General features: G+C 43.5%; 1 protein-coding gene and 1 long non-coding RNA gene across 2 annotated transcripts in view; one reads left to right on the top strand and one right to left on the bottom strand.

The window, feature by feature from the left end:
• The window catches only part of ddx56 (DEAD (Asp-Glu-Ala-Asp) box helicase 56), a 212,546-nt gene extending 189,774 nt beyond the window's left edge, over positions 1-22,772 (top strand). Inside the window, exon 15 of the mRNA XM_072371841.1 lies at positions 22,761-22,772. The gene's annotated coding sequence lies outside the window, so the exon portion shown is untranslated. The remainder of the gene's footprint in view (positions 1-22,760) is intronic.
• The window catches only part of LOC140276975 (uncharacterized), a 137,808-nt gene that overhangs the window by 29,449 nt on the left and 83,822 nt on the right, over positions 1-24,537 (bottom strand). The window lies entirely within an intron of this gene.

Genomic DNA, 24,537 nt, shown 5'->3' with positions numbered 1-24,537 from the left:
TTAGATTTTTGTCTGTGTTAGTTTATCTGTGTGTGTCTTTAAAAAAAGTAAAGTAAACCAAAGTTTAAGTATACTAAGTTTGACTGCAAATACAGTCAAATGTGGTAAAGTTGATGTTTTCTTGGCACATTTACTTTTCACCATGGGAGAAGTGCTGCTGAGGAGAATTTTTACTTCCATAAAGATTCAAGTTACATTCAGATAATTACTGAATGATTGGTGACTAAATGATTAATTCATAATTCATTCATTACTTCAGAAAATTCCTAAGATTGCTGGAGAGCAGCATGATTCTCCAGAGAAACCTCATCTGAGCTGCACTGTCACCACTCCTGCAGCACTCTCTGCAGAAGATGGAGACCTTGTGCCAGTGTAGAGATTCCTGCCCGAGCACAAGAGGTATTACAGTTAAAAGTCTCAGATGATAAGGAGTTGAGGGTGAAAATATAATGGAGCGTCTGAAAAATGTTTTGACCACAATTCACAGTTTTCTGTGTAATGGTTCGTTATAAAAGAAGAGTCCACAAAGCCTGAGTAGCAGACCTGTGCTTCATCTTGACTTGAGGCATTTCAGGAGAAACTGTCTTGCAATTACAACCCCAGGGAGCCTCCCGCAGAATGAATCTGGTTTTAATTATTGTCAAAACAGGTAAACTTTGTTTCACTTTAAGAGACCACTGTAATATACACAGTTTCAGGGCATACTAATGACCATTTGAATGATAAAGAAACAATGTAACTTATCATTAAACTTTGAGTTTCCTTTAAACTTTTCTTGAAGTAATTTCAAACAAGCAACAGAACATTATTTCCATATTGCAAAAAAACGTCATACGTAATCTGTATCTGCTGAAATAAAGCTATCATGCAGCAATGACAAACCCACCAGCGGAACCAGTGTGGTGGAAGAGGAACCTTTCACTTAGATTTGTTTATTTTTTGGTACACCACAAACAGTTTCTCTCCTTGTTCAGGCAAAGACGGACACCACATTTCACGAAATAGACATGGTTGAAATGATTGCCTGTACAATGTTTGCCGGGTTTCCCATGTTGGAAAATGGGGAAATTCTCACATCAGGGGGCACACTAGATGTTGGCCTTTTGCAGGGGGGATCTGATTATCCTCCTTCTGGAGATAATAGTGGTCTGCCATACTTGATTTTGTCCTTTCCTGCTCCTGTGAGAGAGGTGCCAACAGAAGCTTAAAATCGTCGCAGGGGCATAGGTTTCTTGGTGGTAGTAGAACGAAGGAGGGTTCCATGTGAAAAGCAGTTGAAGATGGGTCAGTTGGTCCTAAGGGATGGGAGAACGCCGCTCAGAAGTGCGGGACGATGGCCTACGTTGCCCCCGGCCGATCGAAATGGAGTCGGTTTCAGATCCCCGAACCTGGAGTGGCAGAGATAGGCGCCACGAGGCGTCCAGTGCAGTAATGCAAACAAACCCGGAGAAGCTGGCGGGAGCACCGGGGAGAGTTCTCTCTTCTTTGTGAAGGGTGCGTAAGCCATACCCATATCCGCAACATGTCTCCAAGGTGAACAGCCTCTAGTGTGTTGGATCAGAGGGGGTAAGGGAAGACGGTAAATCAGATAACTTCGAGATAAGGATTTGCTCTAAGGGCTGGGGTGCGAAGCAGGGCTGGGTTCGTGCCGAGGCTGGGGGAGCAGTCGCCCAACTAGAAGCGTGGCGTTCAGCCGGCCTCACAGGGCTCTTGTCTGCGGTGCCTCGTGCGGGGTGGGGTTTCGTGGGGTGGCGCCCGACGCTATGTGGAAGGCGGGCCGGTGGAGGGGATCGGGTACGACGGTCGACGACTCTGGACGCGTCCCGTGCCCCACTCGCGAATCTCCCCAGCTGCGACGCCCCAGCGGGTTGCCTCAGCTGGCGGCAAGCAGCTGACTGAGAACTGGTGCGGATCAGGGCAATGTGACTGTTTATCTATCGGCCAGATCCGGAGCTGCTCGGGCGTACAGCATATTGGCCCTTTTCTGGGCTCGGAACCCTGGCCTTTCCTTGGTCTTGTTTTTTTCTTTGGGTCCAAATCAAATTTGGCATCAAGGGCCTTTTCCAAAAAGTCATAACAAACTCTGTTGGTGAACCTGCAGACGGATCTTGTTATCTCTGGATGCCCTATGCCTCGGTCTCTTCCGTGCGGTCCGCCTCTGTTGGAGCTTGGACAGGGGTCTCTGCGTTTCCCCTCCATCTTGCTCTCCTTCGGGACTTCCATGCGGGGTCTCCCAATGCAACACACCCTGCACACAAGATGGTGGATGGGGCCATGTTGGGCTGTGCTTTATCCAGCGTTTGGACATGTAGTTTTGACCTGGTCGACTGGTGCGGTGCAGTCCTTGGGACCCCAATTGTGGTACAATGTGGAGGAGCGGTTGTGGTTGTCTGTTGTGGGTTCAGGGGCAATCCAGGGGGGTATGTGGTCCGCCACAACCACGGCAGGCTCCATGTGTCCTCGTGTGCAGGTTACTCAAGGATATCTTTCACCCAGAATCTGAAGGTCAAAGTGAAGAGATTCAGCGTAAAGCAGGTGAATGGCGGGAGTTCTATGACTTGCTTAATGTGAATTGCCTGAATTTTCTTCAGTGCACATTGCAGTAGGTGTCCATTCTTCACCCTCCAATTCATCATCATCACTTTCCTCTAACTGCTCAATGTCATTTGAATTGCTGTCCATCATCATATTCAACATTTCTTCAACTAAGTTTTTTTTCCATTTAAAAACACACACACACAAAATTTATTGTGTATTTCTTCTTAGACTTGTTCATTTTTAGTAGAATTCAATGAACAAAAGACAATTATTAGCAAGAGAGCCGTGGCAACATTCAATGTGTTATCAGTCTGTATGATACAGCAGTTACATAATACAATATAGATAAGAAACATCTCAATTTCTACTCTAAATATATCTTAATTATGTCAGTTATACCTTTAATTAGTTCACATAAATAAAAAAGACTGTGGCTTTATTGAATGAATAATTCATGAAATATAATAAAATGACTATTGACAGATAAATTACCTGTTATACCAGGTTCGGGGATCTGAAACCGACTCCATTTCGACGTAGGCCATCGCCCCGCACTTCTGAGCGGCATTCGCATGGAACTCTCCTTCGTTTTACTACCACCAAGATCTGAAACCTATGCCCCTGCGACGATTTTAAGCTTCTGTTGGCACCTCTCTCACAAGAGCAGGAAAGGACAAAATCAAGTGTGGCAGACCACTATTATCTCCAGAAGGAGGAGAATCAGATCCCCCCTGCAAAAGGCCAACATCTAGTGTCCCTGATGTGAGAATTTCCCCATTTTCCAACATGGGAAACCCGGCAAACTGTTTTCAGACCTACCACAATACAAAATAAGATGTGATGTACCAAAAAATAAACAAATCTAAGTGAAAGGTTCCTCTTCCACCACACTGGTTCCGCTGGTGGGTTTGTCATTGCTGCATGATAGCTTTATTTCAGCAGATACAGAATATGTATGACATTATTTTGCAATATGGAAAAGATGTTCTGTTGCTTGTTTGAAATTACTTCAAGAAAAGTTTAAAGAAACTCAAAGTTTAATGAGTTAAAATCAGGCTTTACAGGGAATTATCTAACAAAAGACCCGAATACAGGTTAAAGTAAAGTAAAGGTTAAAGTATTTCTACTTTATCAGATAGAGGAGACTGGGTGCGGTGGAAATTTTAGTAATGCACAGAGTCAGTTATTTTCTTCTGAGGAGATAAGATGCTTTAATAATAATATCTTGCAAGAGAGAACAATACAGTATAAAATAGAGTTGCTCTAACCACTGAGGCAAAACACACAGTTATATTGCCCACTTATCACGTCATCTCTCTTTGAGTATAGCAACCATGCTTCTCATCAACTGCCTGTATGAAAGGTTTATGAGGATCTGGAATGCCAAGTGTTGGAGCTGTTTGAAAAGCTGGCATTTTTGACCTGATCAATGATTCTCAGACAAAGTTAAGTGATCCACATCTATTTGGAAAAAAACTTTATGATACAAAACTGTAATTTATTGGTTATTTGGGGCATCTGAACACTTGAATTAGAGCACAGGTGGGTGTAAATATTTTAAATTTAATTTAAAATCAAATTTCTTTCATTAAAAGTTGCCAATTCTGATTTCACTCTTTACAACAACCAACATTTTCTCCAGATGAAGACAGCTGACCATGACTTTTTACACCAGCTTCTGCTAAACTGTATTTTCATTATGAAATATCTAAACTTTTCACTGTGATTCAATGAAAAAACAAACAAAAAAAACAAATCATGATTCACAGAGGATTCATTTGAATTTTTCTTGATTCATTGCCAACATTTGGTCATATTTTAATTTTTACTGAAAAGAAATAAGAAGAAATTTAGCAGAGAAGTAAATTAAAGTATTTATCGAGAACTTGTCTTAGCTGTGATCTAACAATTCCCTATATTCACAGTTACTGTATAAGGTATTTATGAGATTGGAGAGCTTTTACCACAGTAATGCAACTATTTCTTCGGTATCTTTTAAGGACAAACCTTGTTACTTTATTGTGTTAAACTCACTTGTACACAGAAAAAGTACCTGGAATCAAGTATTATGGGAATTATAAGTACGAGTTCAGTAATCTGATTGGTTTGATCATATGTCTGTCACAGGAAAACCTGATGCTGCATTCAATAACAACTGGGAAATTAGATTTTCTAAGTTCAGACTGAGAAATCAAAGAAAACAGCACCTTAAGTTGATTAAATATATTCCATTATCTCTTCACTTATCTTTTAACTAAAAAGTTAAATATTAAAGCTTTCTTTCATGATTGATTTAATAAGGCATAAAAGTACTTTATGCCTCATTCAAATAAAAAAAATTTCATCAGTTTAATCAACTTCATAATTGTTTGTTCTTTATAACAAAGCAGTAAAGCAAAGCTAAGGTTGCTGTGATTTCTTTACCCACTTTGTGCAACAAAGATGATAAATTACATGATTATGAGTCCCAAATTCCAAGGTACATCGAATCCTGCATGTCTTCTCTGAGTTGAAAGCCTGATGCATGATGAACTTTTTAAAAGTTGCCTGTTGCGTTTTAGTGTTTGAACTGAAACAATGGCAGCTGTTTGGGTCCAGATAATTTGTGGTCTGACAATATGGTTAACCAGAGGTTTGTGTATTATTGTTATTTATATATTTATTTATTTTTCCCTTGTATTATTATTTTTTGGTTGTGATGGGTTATATCGTAATCTGATGTGTCAGGGTGAGTTTGTGTATGTTGTTCCATTAAGTAGCAGAAGCATGAAACTTTATTGAATTATCTGTCCATAGGCTGGTGTTTGCCAATTGTTGGACCAATTGGAAGACCTTATGTGCTGCAGAGGAATCAAAATGGTCAGTAAATCAATAGCATCAACTCTTTTGAGCTTCTTTCTGACAATAACTCCTTGGTTTCCTTACAGACTGGTCATCCAATGATGTTTCTCCCAAGACAAACTTTGGCCTTCTTAAGTCGATGGATTCCATGTTGGTGAAAAATGTTAAAGAAGGTGAGCAAGTTCTGTGACCAACTGAACATTTGTCCTGGCGTCTTACAACAGAGCAATTTGATACTTAAAAATTATATGTAACTGTTTAATTCAAAGCAGCTCTTCATATTTACATAAAAAAATTTGAAATAAAATTTCTGTGGTGTGGGGAAAGCTTCATTTGGTGTTCGAAGCAGCCGTGTTCTTGTTCTCACTTATTACAACAATGTGGATAACTTGGTCAGGCTAACAAAGTTCCAGGTACAAGTAGTGGTACTTGGCCTTTGAAGTGTATTGAATTGGTCTTGTATGCCTGTTTCTTTCAGTGCAACTGGAAACAAAAGAAGTTGAAGCTAAGGCGTCAAATGGCAACGCAAGATTAAATAACCTCATGACCGCACTGAAAGAGTCCTCCAGCGGCAACCAGACTGTTATGGCGGATGCGTCCGGCGGCAACCAGACTGTCATGGCGGATGCGTCCGGCGGCAACCAGACTGTCATGGCGGATGCGTCCGGCGGCAACCAGACTGTCATGGCGGATGCGTCCGGCGGCAACCAGACTGTCATGGCGGATGCGTCCGGCGGCAACCAGACTGTCATGGCGGATACGTCCAGCGGAAACCAGACTGTCATGGCGGATGCGTCCAGCGGCAACCAGACTGTCATGGCGGTGGCTTAAGAGGAATTTTGTTAATTTGGAATAAAACCATCAACTTTTAATATCCGCCTTCTGATTCTTGAGTAATGCAATATTGACCTGGTCAGTGTCACTACTGATGACATGACCCTTTAGGCTCCTGTGTGCTTAACAGTTTCACCTTGGGCCCCTGTTCCAGTCAAGGAGCATGTTGTATTCTGCATATCCATTGAAGCATACAATTCAATTCAATTCAATTTTATTTATATAGCGCCAGATTACAACAATTGTCATCTCAAGGCACTTAAGTAATATAGTCCAATTCAAGCCAATTGGAATTCAATTCATTGTAATCATGATCCAATTAATTCTTATAGAGCCAATTAAAAAAATTTATATCCTAGCTAAGGAAACCAACAGATTGCACCGAAACGTGTCTTCAGTCCAATCTCCCGTCCTGAGCGTGCCTGTGGCGACTGTGGAAAGGAACGACTCCCTTTTAACAGGAAGAAACCTCTGGCAGAACCAGACTCAGGAAGGGTGGCCATCCGCCTCGACCAGCTGGGGTTTGAGAAGACAGAAAAGAGGGAAAAGAGGGGGGAAAAACACCATAACGCCATTCAAAGGATATCTGTTGGAACAGGGAAACATAGGTTAATAATCACAATAATGTCACATGTACATAAAATCAATTGTGAAATTAATCAGGGGGAAAAAGAGAGCAAAGTGAGGAAAGGTGTGACAGATGAGGTCCCCCAGCAGTCTAAGCCTATAGCAGCTTAACTATGGGATGTTTCAGGATTACCTGAGCCATCCCTAACTATAAGCTTTATCGAAAAGAAAAGTTTTAAGCCTAATCTTAAAAGTGGAAAGGGTGTCTGCTTCCCGGACATTTACTGGCAGCTTATTCCACAAGAGAGGGGCCTGATAACTGAAGGCTCTACCTCCCATTCTACTTTTAGAAACTCTGGGAACAACAAGTAAACCTGCAGTTTGGGAGCGAAGTGCTCTGTTAGGAAAATATCTTACAATTAAATCTTTAAGATATGATGGAGCTCGGTCATTAAGAACTTTATAAGTGAGAAGAAGAATCTTAAATTCTATTCTGAATTTAACAGGGAGCCAATGAAGAGAAGCTAAAACTGGAGAAACATGATCTCTCCTGTTAGTTCTCATCAGAACTCTGGCTGCAGCATTTTGGATCAGCTGGAGGCTTTTCAGAGAATATGTGGGACAGCCCAATAATAAGGAATTACAGTAGTCCAATCTTGAAGTAACAAATGCATGGACTAGTTTCTCTGCATCACCCTGAGACAGGATGTTCCTGATTTTAGCAATATTACGAAGGTGAAAGAAGGCAGTCCTAGAAACCAGTTTTATATGTGCGTCAAATGATAAATTCTGGTCAAAAATAACTCCAAGGTTCCTCACTGTAGAACTAGAAGCCAAGGAAATACCATCTAGAGTAACTATATAACTAGACAATTTCTCCCTGAAGCGCTCAGGTCCAAAGAGAACAACTTCAGTTTTGTCTGAATTTAAAAGCAGACAGTTCTGAGTCATCCAGGTCTTTATGTCTTTAAGACAGGCTTGTAGTCTGACCAACCTGTAGGTTTCATCTGGTTTCATAGATAAGTACAGCTGAGTATCATCAGCATAACAATGGAAATTTATGCCATGCTGTCTGATAATGTTACCTAATGGAAGCATGTATAAAGTAAAAAGAATCGGTCCAAGCAAAGAACCCTGAGGAACTCCATGACTTACTCCAACGTGTGAGGAAGATTCTTCATTTACAAGAGCAAACTGGAATCTATCAGATAAATATGACTTAAACCAGCCTAATGCAGTTCCTTTAATCCCAATAACATGTTCAAGTCTCTGTAACAGAATGCTGTGATCGATCGTATCAAATGCAGCACTGAGATCCAACAGGACAAGCACAGAAACAAGTCCGCTATCAGAAGCTAACAGGAGATCATTGGTAACTTTCACCAGTGCCGTTTCTGTGCTATGATGCACTCTGAATCCTGACTGAAACTCTTCAAACAGATTATTTCTATGTAAATGATCACAAAGTTGAACTGCAACTATTTTTTCAAGAACTTTGAACAAAAAAGGGAGATTGGATATAGGTCGATAATTAGCCAACACTTCTGAATCAAGAGTAGGTTTTTTAAGTAAAGGTTTAATTACAGCAACCTTAAAAGTCTGAGGTACATATCCTATCAACAAAGACCGATTGATCAAATCCAAAATGGAAGTGTCAATTAAGGGGAAAACCTCCTTGAACAGTGTGAGTGAGGATAGCTGTATAAGGTGATATCCTGTATAACTGGCTTGCTCATTTCTGTGCTTGCACAGCAGCCTGATAAGGAAATATCTCTGAGAACAACAGGTTGTAAAACTAGGACCGCACCCACAACGGTCTTCTGAAAGTAACGCCTTATACCAGTACACATACACACACACATAGAGGAAGAGATAAGATATTGACGCACACACTTCTCATAAGGCGGAGACTGAACTCAAGTCTATATAACATCACACCCCTAGACAAAGACAGAGCTTTTCCGTACTTTGTGCTGTTCGCATGCATTGTACTGAACTGCTCTCCGCACTTTGCAAACTGCGCAAATAAAACTGTGATGATTCTTATATCGTCTCCTCTGTCTTCCTCCTTCACTGCATCAACGGACTCGGAAAGAGGTACAGGTTGACCTCAACAATTTTGGGGGCTCGTTCGGGATGTGGTGAGGAGAGGACGGAGTTCATTCGGATAAAAGATTCCTTCACGGTGACAGAGACGGGACACGAGCCGGCACGTTAACACAGAGGTAAGCAGAACCTGTTTTATCAAACTCTGCACATTGAATATCTTAAAACAACGTGTCCTGTCCTGAAACTGGTGATTGAATCAGCAAAAGACGATAAGAATTAATGTCGATAACTGTGTGAAACTATAAGAGAAAAGTGAATATAAAAGAGGATAAAACAGACTGTCTTTGGTCGTGGCGGACCCCACCGGTTGCCTGACGAGGAACCGGAAGCCTGAGAGGCTGCTGGGTTAGAGTCCCGGGGAGGTGAAGACACCCCGAATTCTACTGGGTTTGAGTCCCTGGGGTTAGAGTCCCCTAAAGTAGTATACTCTACGGAGTTGGGTTAGAGTCCCTTGAGGTTATACTCCTCATAAATTCTTGAAGTCTGTTTGGGGTTAGAGTCCCCTAAAGTAGTATACTCTACGGAGTTGGGTTAGAGTCCCTTGAGGTTATACTCCTCATAAATTCTTGAAGTCTGTTTGGGGCTAGAGTCCCCTATACTAGAGTACAGGAACAGGGTTCCTGAGGTATTTTTCTATAAGTGCATTTTGAAAAAGTTTGTGAAGATTTTAACGTGCTTTGTGTGTTTTGTATTTGTTTGAGAGAAATAAGGAGAAGCGGGCTGTGGGAAAAATAAAATTCTGAGGTGTCTAAAGGTGAATGGGTACATAAAACGGTGTCTTGACAAACTCGACAATCAGACAGAGGAAACCTAACGGTGATGTCTGAGCCATCGAAACCTAGCGGTGCTAACATAAGTGGCTTGGTTTGTCAAAAGGGTCAGTTGCTCGGGTGTTATGCCATACAAACTGACTGGCCGTTAATAAATCATCACCTTACAAGGCTTGTTGCTCGGACGTACGTCATACAAACCGGCTGGCCTCAGAATTTAGAAAAAGAGAAGTAAAATGGAGGGAGAGTTTGACAGGGAAATAGATGATGGGGGATGGGGCCCAGGTACGGGTGCCTGGAGGCCCCTCGAGCTGCAGTTAGAGAATACGTTAAAAGCAGCAGGGGCAGTGTTACCTAAAAAGGGTAGGGACAGGAAATTAGCCGACATAAAGGGACAAGTGGAACAATTGGTGAGATATAAGGGCAAGAAAATGTCAGACCCCGGTCCGTTAGGGGCCTGGTTGTGGGAAAAGGAGAAAGAATGTAAGGTGAGGAAAGAAGAGCTGGCAGAGCAGGGACAAAAGGCAGGTGTGCTGCAACGTTCGAAATTAAAAAAGGAGGCGAAAGAGCAGGAGGAGCGACGACGGGGCTGGTCTGAGCTGGCGGTCTTCTGGCAAAGTGTGAGACATCTCCATGAGAACGCAGGAAAACCAGGAGGCAAACAAATGGTAACTGCACCTGACACTCCTACATGGCCACCTCCATATGCACCGCCTGCTGCACCGACACCAGGGTTATATCCCACACTATATGTGACTAGTGGTACACTTCAGGTTGGATCCTCAGAAGAGACACTTGTAAGTGACAGTGTGACTGAAGCAGGTGCAGCCACACCTACAGCATCAACCGCTGAGACTTCAGTAAGGACAGGGACGACGTCCAAATCCTCTTATAACCCCTTCACAGGTGATAACCTTTCGGCGCCCCCAGACCCATTCTCGCAGAGACAGGCAAGAGAACAGGCTCCACAGCACACGGTAAAACGAAAAGTCACACCACAGCCACGGAGGCTTTGGGGGAAGAGGTCGGGGACTAAGGGGCGGTACAGGAAGAGGACAGTCAGGGGAGACTCGTTGTTGTTATCTCTGTGGAGACCCTAATCATTGGATAAGAAGCTGCCCACATAATCCAAGAGCACAGAAAGGTGTGGATAGTGGTCCTCCTGGGAGAGGCAGGGGTCGCGGCTCCGGACCTCCTGTTACTGCACCTATGTATCCTCAACAGCCTTGGGGAGCAGCTGCTGCTGGTCAGTTCCCATTGTGGGACAATGGGGAGAACCCTGACCAGTCCGGTCAGTATTGACACACCCCACAGAGACTCTCAGACAGCATCACTACGGCAGAACCGATGCTGTCAGTTCAGATTGAGAAAAAAGATCTGCCTTTCTTGGTTGACACTGGAGCCACATGTTCCACATTGAAAGTTGTACCAGCTGGTTCCCTGTCATCGCATACCATCACGCTTATGGGCTTCTCTGGGGAGAAAAAGACACTGCCGTTCACTAAGCCGCTACTCACCCAGGTGGGAAAACAGACTGTGACACATCCATTTGTACATTCACCTTCTGTACCGATGAACTTGCTGGGAAGAGATCTCCTGATAAAACTGGGGGCCACGATACTCTGCAGCGCCGATGGCCTGGTTGTTGTCATGCCTGATGGATCTCATTTGCCGTGCTCTGGACCGATGGAGAACATCACTGGTCAATATCTTGTGCAGCCAGTGAATGAACAATACGCGGATATATACTGGGGTCTATTACAGCCGGAAACATCTGAGCGGCGTGGTATCCTCTCGGCTTACCTCCAGTGGAAACCCTGGATTTCCCAACTCGAACCCTATGTCTCACCTCCAGATTCCCCCCATGTTACTCTATTCTATGATGGGTTACAGACAGATTGGTATCAGGAAAATTTTCAGGACCAACTTGAAGGTCGAGATTGGCAAATTAAGACACATAATATTTATGTGGCGCCTGAAGGCGTGGCGGCAGGTGTTGCCCTGACCTCTGCACAACTTCCCTGGTATATGATGGCAGAAGAAGCGGCCCCACATGTATCATTGGCATTACACCCACAGCATCAGGCAAAAGAGCTAGGGAGTATTGTTAAACGGGCACTCCTACAATCCGATTGGGTAAATACACAACTTCCACAAGTTCAGTATTCTGCGCAAGCTCGCACATATCGCATTCAGGTTTCAGGGGAAGATACAGTCACATTAGAGCATGCACAGATCTCTAGACATCATGGCCGTGAACGTACAGATCACGTGGAGGCGGCAGCTCTACTCGACAGCCTCCCTGAACACCTATGGGCACAGGGTCCGACAGATGTTGGACAAGTTAAGTACAAGCCCATTACATTCCAGGTGCGTGAGGGTCCCCCTATTTGGATAAGGCAGTATCCTCATAAACCTCAGGCGGAAGAAGGACTTAGGGACACTATTGATGGCCTGTTACAAAAGGGGGTGTTAGAACCCTCGTCCTCAGAGTGGAACACACCCATTTTACCTATTGAAAAGAAAGGGACAGGTAAATATCGCATGGCACATGACCTACAGGCAATCAACGATATTCTCCTCACTCCTACAGTTCCTGTTCCGAATCCATATGTGGCTCTAACCAATTTGGATCCTAAACATGAGTGGTTTACCTGCATTGACTTGGCTAATGCATTCTTTTGTCTTCCCTTGGCGGAAGACTGCAGGCACATTTTCTCGTTTTCGTATCAGCACAAGCAGCTACAGTACACCAGGCTGCCACAAGGGTTCGCTTTGTCCCCAGGGATTTTTAACCAGGTTTTAAAAGATATCCTGAGTGATTGCCCACTACCAGAGCAGGTGACTCTCGTTCAGTATGTAGATGATTTGTTGTTGGCAGCGCCCACTGCGGCTCTGTGTTTGGAAGCAACTAAAAATGTCCTTTTACATCTTGCAAGAACAGGGTTCAAGGTCAGCAAAGCCAAACTTCAGGTTGCACGGCGGCAGGTAGCGTTTTTGGGCAGGCAAATTTCCCAAAAAGGAGCAGGGCTCTCCCCTCAGCACAGGTCTACTATTCTCCATCACTCTAAGCCAGTGAAGGTAAAGGACATGTTGTCTTTCTTAGGGTTGACGGGCTATAGTAGGACTTACATAGCCAATTACACCGGCTTAACTAGACCTCTGCGGGCCCTAGTGAAAGAACAAGGCATGCGCAACCTGTCAGCGACCCTGAATTGGACTCAGGAGGCGGAGGAAGCCTTTATTGCACTAAAACAGGCCCTCTCCACAGCAGCAGACCTAGCTATACCCGATTATAGCTTACCATTCTACTTGGATGTCTCTGGAACAGAACTTTGCACTAATGGCGTCCTGTTCCAGAGAAAAGGGGGTGAGAGAGTAGTACTAATGTATATCAGTGTGATGCTAGACAATATGGAAAAGCGCCATCCTATGTGTACACAACAGGCAGCAGGGATAGCGAAGCTCATTCAAAAAACTGCACACATTGTCATGGGACATCAACTGCACATTCTGACCACACATAGCGTTGTGGCCTATGTGAACTCACAGACTTTTACGCTGACTGCTCTGAGACAAAGACGACTGAGCAAAATTCTCGAGGCACCAAACCTGACTTTCACTCATGAAGGCATAAACATGGCAGATCAGCTAGGAACAGGTGAGCCACATGAGTGTACGGACAGAGTGCAGAAAGAGGAGAAAGTACGACTGGACCTACAAACAGAACCGATACCAGGGGCCAGAGAACTGTACACAGACGGCTGTTGCTTCAGGGATGAACGAGAAGGACTGAAAGCAGCATATGCAGTTGTAGAGGACGTGCAAGGGGAACTGATCACACGACAAACAGAGAGACTGGAAGGACAGCAGTCAGCACAAAGAGCAGAAGTACTGGCAGTAATAGCAGCACTGAGGCTAGGGGAAGGGCAGGAAGTAAACATTTACACAGATTCAGCCTATGCAGCAGGAGCAGTACATGTGGAACTGAAACAGTGGTTGAGGGCTGGATTTCTAACCGCAACAAATAAACCCATCAGACATGAGGCAGAAATGAAAGAGCTAGCGGAGGCCCTACTACTCCCGAGCAAAGTAGCTGTTATCAAATGTAAGGGCCATGAGAAAAATGACTCACCTACAAAAAAGGGAAACGACGCAGCAGATATGGCAGCTAAAACCGCGGCAGGATATGTGGTGAAGGCGATCCTCATGTGCGCTGAGACAGAGAAAGACACAGACATGACCGCACTGATAGCTGAGCAAGCTGCGGCCTCTCCACAAGAAAAGACATTATGGAAAGCGAGAGGGGCGACAGAAGTACACGGCCTCTGGAGGGGCCCAGATGGACGACCTATACTACCTCCAGGGATCAGACAGACAGCGTTGGCGGAGGCACATGGAGTGGGACATGTGGGGGTAGCTCAAATGATGAGAAATCTAGAGCACTGGTGGCATCCATACCTAAAGGACATGGCCAAACATTTTGTGGGGTCATGCGAGGAGTGTCTAAAGTACAATGTCAGACCAACAGTGAAACCACACCCTGGATGTTATCCATTGGAGGTAAAGCCAGGGAAAGAAATCATCATTGATTACACAGACATGATCACACCGGTGAAAGGGTATAGGTATATTCTGATGTGTGTGGACGCATATTCAGGATGGCCTGAAGCATGGCCTACCAAGAAAGAGGATGGTAAGTCGGTAATAAAATTTCTGATCAACCATTATATCCCCAGGCATGGATTTCCAGAAAGGATCAGGTCAGACAACGGCACTCACTTCAAAAACCAAGAGTTGCAACAGGTTGAGGCCATGCTAGGGCTAAAACACAAGTTTGGTACTGTCTACCATCCACAATCACAGGGTAAGGTTGAGAGAATGAATCAGACAGTGAAGAGCAAATTGGCTAAAATCTGTGCACAGACCAAAATGAATTGGCTAGATGCGTTGCCCTTAGCCTTAATGTCCATCAGGAGCTCTGTTAATCAGTCCACAAGGTTTACACCACATGAGCTCCAGACAGGGAGAGCTTTTCCTGGACCTCAATCTAAGTTGCCAGGAACAGGACATATTGAACAACACCTAACCCACAAAATGTATTTCCATGAACTCCAAAGTCTCGTTGCAGAATTTTCAAAGCAGGTGGCGAGTAGCAGAGGAGAGGGCCAACCAGCGCCGGCTCCAGAGGCTGAGTGGGTATTGCTGAGGGTCATCAAACGAAAGTGGTCGGAGCCAAGGTGGACAGGGCCCTATCAGGTGACCGAGAGGACCTCCCACGCAGTCCGAGTCAAAGGGAAAGGTGATACGTGGTTCCATTGGAGCCAGTGTGCGGCAGCCGAGGAACCTCAACGCTCCCTAGCAGCGACTCACCAGGCGCTGAAAGATTTGCACACTGTACCGGCTGGTACAGAGGAAAAGACCACCAACCAACAAGGGGCAGAATAATCCCCTGGTGGCATTTTGCAGGCAGAAGTAGTACACTTCTGCCTCCTTGCAACGACATCATTTACGAGCAGGAAGGGTGTTAGACCCGGGCTCCAACTCAACCCTCATCTGGAAACATCAGCCCTCACCTTCTTCATATTACCAGCGACTGACTTTCCTTAAAGAGCACCCGGAGTTGTGCTTCTCAGAAGAACGGGACCAGATGACGTCATCGCAGTTGAATTCGTTTATTTTTGGATTTGTTATACTCATAATCGTGTTTGCTGGGGCTTTGCTTAAACTTGCTCTTACAGGTCATACCAAGTTATAATCATTGCAGTATCACCCTTATGTTATCTTTTTAATAATGTGTGCTATTTGCTAAGGAGTTGGGTAATGTTGACAAACTATAAGGTTTAAAGCTCCTCTAGGGGTAACCCCGCCTAGAGCACCCTGACGGATAAGGTCTGACTTACCAAGAAAGTTTTGCTTGCTATTTTTATCATACTTGAGACACAGTGAAACATATTAGAATGGTATTGTTTGGGAGTTGGAAAATTCTCACATGTTGTGTAGCCATCACGTGCGTGATTGTCCCCCTGATCTTCTGGTTATGTGAACCCAGTCCTGCACACAAACGACCCAAACGACAAACTCAAAAACAAGATTTTTGTTTGAACCAATATGGCGGCTTGGAGTTGAATTACACAGTAGGCTCCACCACAGCGTTTCAATTCGATTTGTGCGACGTTATTAAATGCGGAGGCAATGCAGCGGGTTGGAGAGGATATGATGTTTATCTCTGTGCTGACTCCTTTGTAAGTGAAGATTGCGCAAGGCGCCGAACGCCAGGTGGCTCCACGTGGTGGAAGCGTCTGTGCCACTCGTGGGGTCAGGCGGTGGGTTATACAGGGCCATGGACGCCCACTTATACGTATGGGAATGCAACCAAAGCTGCGAAAGTCGCCTTAGCCAGAGAAGGATGGGTTAATGATAAGCAAGGTCTGAACCCTCTCATGTTATCAATTGATAAAATGACAGGCGGATTTCACCCGGAAGGGCAAAATCATGACAAAACAGTGTATTTCATTCTCGGGGTGGAGACCTCAGGTAATGACCCTCAGGCTTTTGTAAAAGTCAATTTCATCACACCACCAGTCAATTTAACTAGCACCCCTTCGCCAGACACAACTGTAAACCCACCAGTTGGACAGGATAAGAAACTGGCCGAATCGGTAATCCAAGACAGCAATTCTAAGTTTAAGGTAATTGACTTTGCTCAACTGAAACCCGCAGATGTAGTGCGTATGGCCACTGGCGTCTCAGAGGAAAATTTATGGCTATCTTGGGTAGCTCAAACTGCTCAGGAAAATAGTAAAGGAGATTGCGTGGCCTGTGCGTCTGCGCGCCCTAAACTGGTTACCGTCCCAGCTCCTCTAATTACTAATGACACATCAGGGTATCAATGTATGATGAATCTCACTTGGGGCAGAGATACAAACTGCCAGACTCTGGGCAGTCTTTTCCCACCAATTAGCAACAAGACTATAGTTGGCCCATTTACACCAGAGAAGGGTAATGGTTCGTATGTGTGCTTTAACATTACAACCCCGCGCTGCAGAGTTAATCATACCGAGCCATCACCCGATGTTCAGTTAGGCGCTATAGATCCCTCATGGTGTCGGGGGATGAGGCCAGGTAATGAATTAGGAGGGTGGGCGAGAGCAGGATTGTATTTCTATTGTGGTCAACCTAAATCACATGTCAGGGTCCCACCTCACAGCAGGGGGGTTTGCGCGATGGTCAGATTACGTACTCCTCTTATCCTGTTAGGAGATAGGTTAAGACATTTACATGGGGAACGGGACAGCAGTGCGGCTTTGACTCGCCGACGACGTCGCCATATTCTTACACGGCGCAGCACACACAATTTTGATTTATCAGTTGATAACCCCACCTACATGGATGCTATAGGAGTACCACGTGGAGTTCCTAACGAATTTAAATTGGCGGATCAAGTTGCGGCAGGATTCGAGAATATTCCTATTATAGCGGCCTTCTTTCCGGTGACTCCGAATAAAAATGTGGATCGGATTAATTATGTACATTATAACGTGTTGCGACTGACCAATTTGACCAGGGATGCTGTTGCAGGTTTGGCAGAACAGACAGCTCCCACCTCGCTCATGGCGGTGCAAAATAGGATGGCCTTAGACATGTTGTTAGCGGAAAAAGGTGGTGTTTGTGCCATGTTTGGTGATATGTGTTGCACATTTATCCCCAATAATACGGCTCCAGATGGTTCGGTATCGAAGGCCCTACAAGGTTTGCGCACGCTCTCTAAAACAATGCATGAACACTCGGGGATTGACAATCCGCTGGATGAATGGCTGACCAAGGTGTTTGGGAAATGGAAGACTCTGATAATGTCACTTTTTGTATCTCTTGCTATATTCGTCGCTATTTTGGTGACTTGTGGTTGTTGCTGTATCCCATGTATCCGTTCACTTGCCATTAGACTTATAACTACCACTATAGAGGGGAAGGCTCCCTCCCCTTTGGTAATGCCACTGCTGAACCCTCCCGATCCTGATATAGATGAAGACGATATCATCAGAATGTCAGAGATTGTGTGATCACCTTGTAGTGATCAAAAGGGGGCGTGGGGTTTTTCAATTTCTTTTTAGTCATGTATTGTTACTCAACTATTTGTGTGATCTCTTAATAGAGATCAAAAGGGGGTATTGTGAGTGAGGATAGCTGTATAAGGTGATATCCTGTATAACTGGCTTGCTCATTTCTGTGCTTGCACAGCAGCCTGATAAGGAAATATCTCTGAGAACAACAGGTTGTAAAACTAGGACCGCACCCACAACGGTCTTCTGAAAGTAACGCCTTATACCAGTACACATACACACACACATAGAGGAAGAGATAAGATATTGACGCACACACATCTCATAAGGCGGAGACTGAACTCAAGTCTATATAACATCACACCCCTAGACAAAGACAGAGCTTTTCCGTACTTTGTGCTGTTCGCATGCATTGTACTGAACTGCTCTCCGCACTTTGCAAACTGCGCAAATAAAACTGTGATGATTCTTATATCGTCTCCTCTGTCTTCCTCCTTCACTGCATCAACGGACTCGGAAAGAGGTACAGGTTGACCTCAACAACAGTCTGGTTGGGATTGGGTCTAACATACAAGTTGATGGTTTAGAAGAGACTATTGCTGTTGTTAGCTCAGAAAGATCAACTGGACAGAAGCTGTCTAAATACAATTCAGGTTCCAAAGATACTTCTAAAGCTGCTCTACTTGATGATACATCAGTGATAATAATGGGAAGGATTCCATTAATCTTCTCTCTGATAGAAACAATTTTATTGATGAAGAATCTCATGAAATCATCACTGCTGAGAGTTAAAGGAATACATGGCTCAACAGAGCTCGGACTCTTTGTCAGCCTGGCAACAGTGCTGAAAAGAAACCTGGGATTATTCTTATTCTCTTCTATCAATAACGAGTAATAAGCAGTTCTAGCTTTACGAAGTGCTTTCTTATACGTTATTAAACTATCTTTCCAGACTAATTGAGACTCTTCTAAATTAGAGGAACGCCACTGTCTCTCTAGCTTTCTTGTCGTCTGCTTTAACGCACGCAGCTGTGAATTATACCAAGGAGCCAACCTCTTCTGACTGATTACCTTCCTTTTCAGAGGGGCAACATTGTCTAGTGTTGTACGCATTGAAGCTGTAGTGCTGTCAACAAGAGAGTCAAGTTCTACTGGAGTAAAATTTAGGTAGCCGTCCTCTGTCATATCTGCACATGGCAGTGAAGAAAAGGATGATGAAATCAACTCTTTAAATCTGGTTACAGCATTCTCTGACAGACACCTTCTATATGTAGAATTCTTCTCAGAAGCTGTATAATCAATTAATGTAAATTCAAAAGTTATTAAAAAATGGTCAGACAAGACAGGATTATGAGGGAACACTGTTAACTGTTCACTCTCAATGCCATAAGTCAGCACAAGGTCAAGGGTATGATTAAGGCAGTGAGTAGGTCTGTGAACACTTTGAGAAAATCCAATAGAGTCTAATATAGAATTAAAGTTAATATTTAGGCTGTCATTTTCAACATCTACATGAATATTAAAGTCACCCACTACAATGACTTTATCTGTACTCAGCACTAACTGGGATAAAAACTCTGAGAATTCAGACAGAAACTCAGAATAAGGGCCAGGTGGACGATACACAACAACAAACACAAGAGGTTTTTGTGATTTCCACTTTGGGTGGGAAAAACTGAGAATCAGAGATTCAAAAGAGCTAAAACTAATCTTGGGTCTAGGACTGATTAGTAATCCTGATCTGAAGATAGCTGCCACTCCTCCTCCTCTGCCTGTGGTTCTAGGAACATGAACATTTAAATAGTCAGAGGGAGTTGATTCATTAATGCTAACATTATCCTCCTGCTGCAGCCAGGTTTCTGTAAGACAAAATATATCAATATGATGATCACTAATCAAATCATTCACTAACAGAGACTTCAAAGGGAGAGATCTAATATTCAGCAAACCACATTTAATAGTTTGATGTTTTTGTTCAGTTAAGGTTTTTGTTTTAAATTTTTTTTGCACAAGAGGATTTGCTCCTTTTGTGTTTTTTGATTGAGGGGGGGGCAGCATCAGGTGGGAAGCCGCAGAGAAGTGTGTAAGACTACAACTCTGCATCCTGGTCTCAACCCTGGGATGTCATGTTTTTGGATGACTAATAAATTCGTCCATATTTCTAGAAATGAGAAGAGCTCCTTCCAAAGTGGGATGGATGCCGTCTCTCCTCATCAGACCAGGTTTTCTCCAGAAAGATTGCCAATTATCTATGTAGCCCACGTTGTTTGCTGGACACCATCTAGACAACCAGCGATTGAATGAGGACATGCGGCTAAACATGTCATCACTGGTCAGATTTGGCAGGGGTCCAGAGAAAACTACGGAGTCCGACATTGTTTTGGCAAAATTACACACCGATGCAACATTAATTTTAGTGACCTCCGATTGGCGTAACCGGGTGTCATTACCGCCGACGTGAATAACTATTTTACCGTATTTACGCTTATCTTTAGCCAGCAGTTTTAAATAGGATTCTATGTCGCCCGCTCTGGCCCCTGGAATGCATTTGACTATGGTCGCTGGTGTCGCTAATGCCACGTTTCTGACTATAGAGCTGCCAATTACCAGGGTTTTGTCCTCAGCGGGTGTGTCGCTGAGTGGGGAAAATCTATTAGAAACGTGGACAGGTTGATGGTGAACCACGGGCTTAACTTTAGGACTATGACTCCTCTTCCTGACAGTCACCCAGCCACTCTTAAGTCCCGGCTGCTCGGGATCTGCTCGGGGACGACTAACAGAGCTAGCTACGCTAGGTGGCTCCGCACTGACTAAAGGGGCCTGGCTCGCTATCGGGTGGTTTTCAACAGTGCAGAGCCGAGCTTCCAATTCAGATAACCTTGCCTCCAAAACTACAAAAAGACTACATTTGTTACATGTACCATTACCACTAAAGGAGGCAGAGGAGTAACTAAACATCTGACACACGGAGCAGGTGAAAGCAGGAGATAGAGGAAGAGAACTGGTAGCCATGCTAAGCTAGAGAACCAGACACACCGCTAAAAAGTGAAAAATAAAAACTAAAGATCTGTAAGAGTGAGCGTTAGAATATAACAAGTATGGGATAGAGTTAACTATGCAAGATGTGTAAATTATAGGGAGAAATAAGGTGATTATTAGTAGTTCAAGAAGAGCGAGAACTGTCACAGTGCACACACAAAGCAACAGGAAGTGATGCAATATGTCTTACCGCAAAGCAAAGCCGTCAATTCCGTCCGTCCGTCTGACCGTCTCTACACAGACCTACATGCTGAACAACAGCTGTCCATGGGTATCTGGTTAAACTCCTTGGCCCTGTTGTCAGACCATGTACTGGTCCAGTGGGTCCTGCGTTCTTCCAAGAGCATGCCCTTGTGGCCAGAGTATGCAGACAATTCTTGGAAAAATTTATACCATTGAATTGGGCCCCACACTTACATGACCTAAATCCAACAGAAAACCTCTAGGACATGTCTTGGTTAAACTGACACATTTGAGTTGCATCTGACTGTCCACAAGTTCAGTGATGCTCTTTTCCAGATTTGGGGACATCTCCCTTCAGGGCACCGTCTGTTGATCGATTAGGAGCATAACCCAATGTTGTAATGCATGCATGCATGCAATCATGTGGGGGCCACTTGGTATCATTTTGAGTTGCTACAATGGCCCTTTTCACATCATAGGGGTGTCTTTTGAATTCAAGTCTGTGCGTTGCTCATTTCCACCAATTTTGGTCCTTTGATCCTTCACACATTGCATGGATATGCAGTATGATTTTTATTTATTTTTCCACTGAGATCTGTTTTCAAAGTGTTTAATTTTTTTTGAGCAGTGTATATTGGCTAATTATCGACCTATATCCAATCTCCCTTTGTCTAAAGTTCTTTAAAAAATAGTTGCAGTTCAACTTTGTCAGGATTCAGAGTGCATCACAGCACAGAAACAGCACTGGTGAAAGTTACCAATGATCTCCTCTTAGCCTCTGATAGCGGACTTGTTTCTGTACTTGTTCTGTTGGATCTCAGTGCTGCATTTGATACGATAGATCGCAGCATTCTGTTTCAGAGACTTGAACGTGTTATTGGGATTAAAGGAACTGCATTTGGCTGGTTTAAGTCATATTTATCTGATAGATTCCAGTTTGTTCTTGTAAATGAAGAATCTTCCTCACACATTAGTGTAAGTCATGGAGTTCCTCAGGGTTCTGTGCTTGGACCGATTATTTTTACTTTTTACATGCTTCCATTAGGAACTGCTGTCTATGATCTGTGTTGATTTTGACTGTGTAATTATTGTTGGTGATTTTAACATCCAAATGGACAGAAACCAGTGAAGGTAATATAAAGTCAATGAAGATTGCATTTGAAAGTATTTATTTCTTTTTAAAATTACTCATCACATTTTATCTGTTTTGTTTTTGGTTGTGCTTTTGTTTTGTGTGAAAATCATAATAAAAGAAAACGTCTTCAGACAGTTTTGTTCTGAGTAGCGTCTCACATGAACTCTGAGATCTGAATCTGGGTTGAGTTTTAAGTTGGCGAGTAAATTTTATTTAAATGGTACTTTTCAAGAACAAATTTCAAAAAGTGCTTGACAATAATAATAAAAGAATAAAAAGATAATAACTGAAGCACATTGCAATATTAAATAAGGATAAATCATGCTATACAGTATCCAACAATTTTCAGAAAACAAGGTTAAATAGATGTGTTTTAAGAAGCTTTTTAAAAATGTCCACTTTTCTCACACATCTTAAATCTAATGGAAGAGAGTTCCAAAGTTTAGTTGCAACAACCTCTGAATCACGGTCTCCTTTAGTTCTCAGACTGGATGGACGAACAACCAACAAACCTGATCAGAGGACCTCAGAGTCCTGTTGTTATGATGGGGCTGCAGCAGATCTTTGACATATGAAGGGGCCTGAATACGCAAGGCTCTGAATGTGGGAACAAGAACTTTGAACTGTATTCTAAACCTGACTGGGAGCTGCTGAAATCGGAACTGAGCTGAAAAAGCTGCACGTGAGGGAGTCATACGTGAAACGTCTCTGTGGCGCAATCGGCCAGCACGTTCAACTGTTAAACGAAAGGTTGGTGGTTCGAGCCCACCCAGGGACGAGAGCATTTACCATTCGAGTGTTGCTAACTTAGACATACAGCTGCCATTTCTTCAGAAGACAGTTTTCCCATATCTCTATTTGAAAGTATTTATTTCTTTTTTTTAAAATAACTCATCACATTCTCTTTCTACGGACAGTGTCCCTGTTTTTTTACAACCAAATAGGACATTTTTTCTATCGACAGCAACCAGTTGTATGTTTGGTAGTAAATCGAAAGCCGCCGGGGTAACGTGTCCCACTGTACCCACAAGCTATCAGGCTCTGTGGTTAGAGTTCTCCAATAACCTTTCATTCCCATTCTCGCCGCTCAAAAAAAAAAATTGGTGGACTGACAACTGGAGGAGTGGTAGTCAACCTCCACCTCCACGGCCCTTGAGGAAGACTCCGTACCCCCCATGCCCCCCAGGCGCTGTAATTGGCTGCCCCACCGCTCCAGTGTATGGCATCTGTCTCCATGAGTGTGTGACCCTGTGCATGTGTGTGTTTAACAGGTACCAACCTGGATGGGTCACATGCGGAGGAGTGATTTTAAATTAAATCATTTTAGTTATTTACACTGATCCTCTATCATTCAAATGGTTATTAGTATACCATGAGACTTGATATATATATACATTAAAGTGAAAGAAAGTTTACCAGTTTTAACAACAATTAAAACCAGATTCATTCTGCGGGAGGCTCCCTGGGGTTATAATTGCAAGACAGTTTCTCCTGAAATGCCCCAAGTCAAGATGAACCACAGGTCTGCTACTCAGGCTTTGTGGACTCTTCTTTTATAACAAACCATTACACCGAAAACTGTGAAAATGTGGTTCCTCCTCTCCAGTACCCCCGAATAGACCTTACCAGGGAGGCTGAGGAGTGTGATCCAGTTTTTCCTGTCTGACAAAAACATTCTAACAATTTGAATTTATTGAAATCTGTTCAAAATGAAAAATGTCTTTTTATGTCCAACAACATTCCTGTAAATATTTGATGCTAATGATAAAAGCTCCACGATGTCAGATTTTATGTTCAAAGCAGAACATGTGAAACAGCATAAAAACTCAACGTTGACTGAACAGCATACATGTGTAACTGTGCTGTCGACACAGTGATGTAAACACTAGATAGAGAGAGAGAGAATGAGCTTTTTACTGTCGGACTGTGTTGACTAAAGTGAGGACAGAAAACAACTGACTGAGCGAACAAAGAGAAAATCAGGAGCCTGCAGGGAAATCTTGCCCCACAGCTGAAAGTTTCTCCTTTAAACAGAGAAGTTTCAGTATTTTTCTGTTTTCATCACACTGCTGAATGAGTTCGGGTGTTGATGCTGATCAGTGTTTCCTGAATTGTTCTGTTCTGTTGAAGAGTACTTTTTGTTGTAAATGATGTTGTCAGATTGTTAAATAAAATCTACTCTTTGTTCCACTGTTTTTATGTAGAAAGTCCAAGATCTTTAATCCTTCCGCAGGCAAGAGGAAACATGGCTCTGATGAGCCTAAAGAACACGAGGAACCATTTACTAAAAGTTTATTAAACTTTTTGCATCAATTGACGGGTCAAACACACAAAAAACACCTGAGCAGTCAGATCAAGCAGCTTTAAGCAGCCTGGTGGTTTTATTCTCTTTGGCTCCACTTTCTCAAGATGTCCTCTGCTGCGTCCAGAGTGGAGTCCTCCTGTTAGACACTAATTC

The sequence above is a fragment of the Leuresthes tenuis genome, unplaced genomic scaffold (assembly GCF_036924035.1).
Source record: "Leuresthes tenuis unplaced genomic scaffold, fLeuTen1.0.hap1 SCAF_19, whole genome shotgun sequence".
NCBI lineage: Eukaryota > Metazoa > Chordata > Actinopteri > Atheriniformes > Atherinopsidae > Leuresthes > Leuresthes tenuis.
The sequence above is the reverse complement of the archived record's forward strand: the minus strand, read 5'-3'. Positions and strand labels throughout refer to the sequence as shown.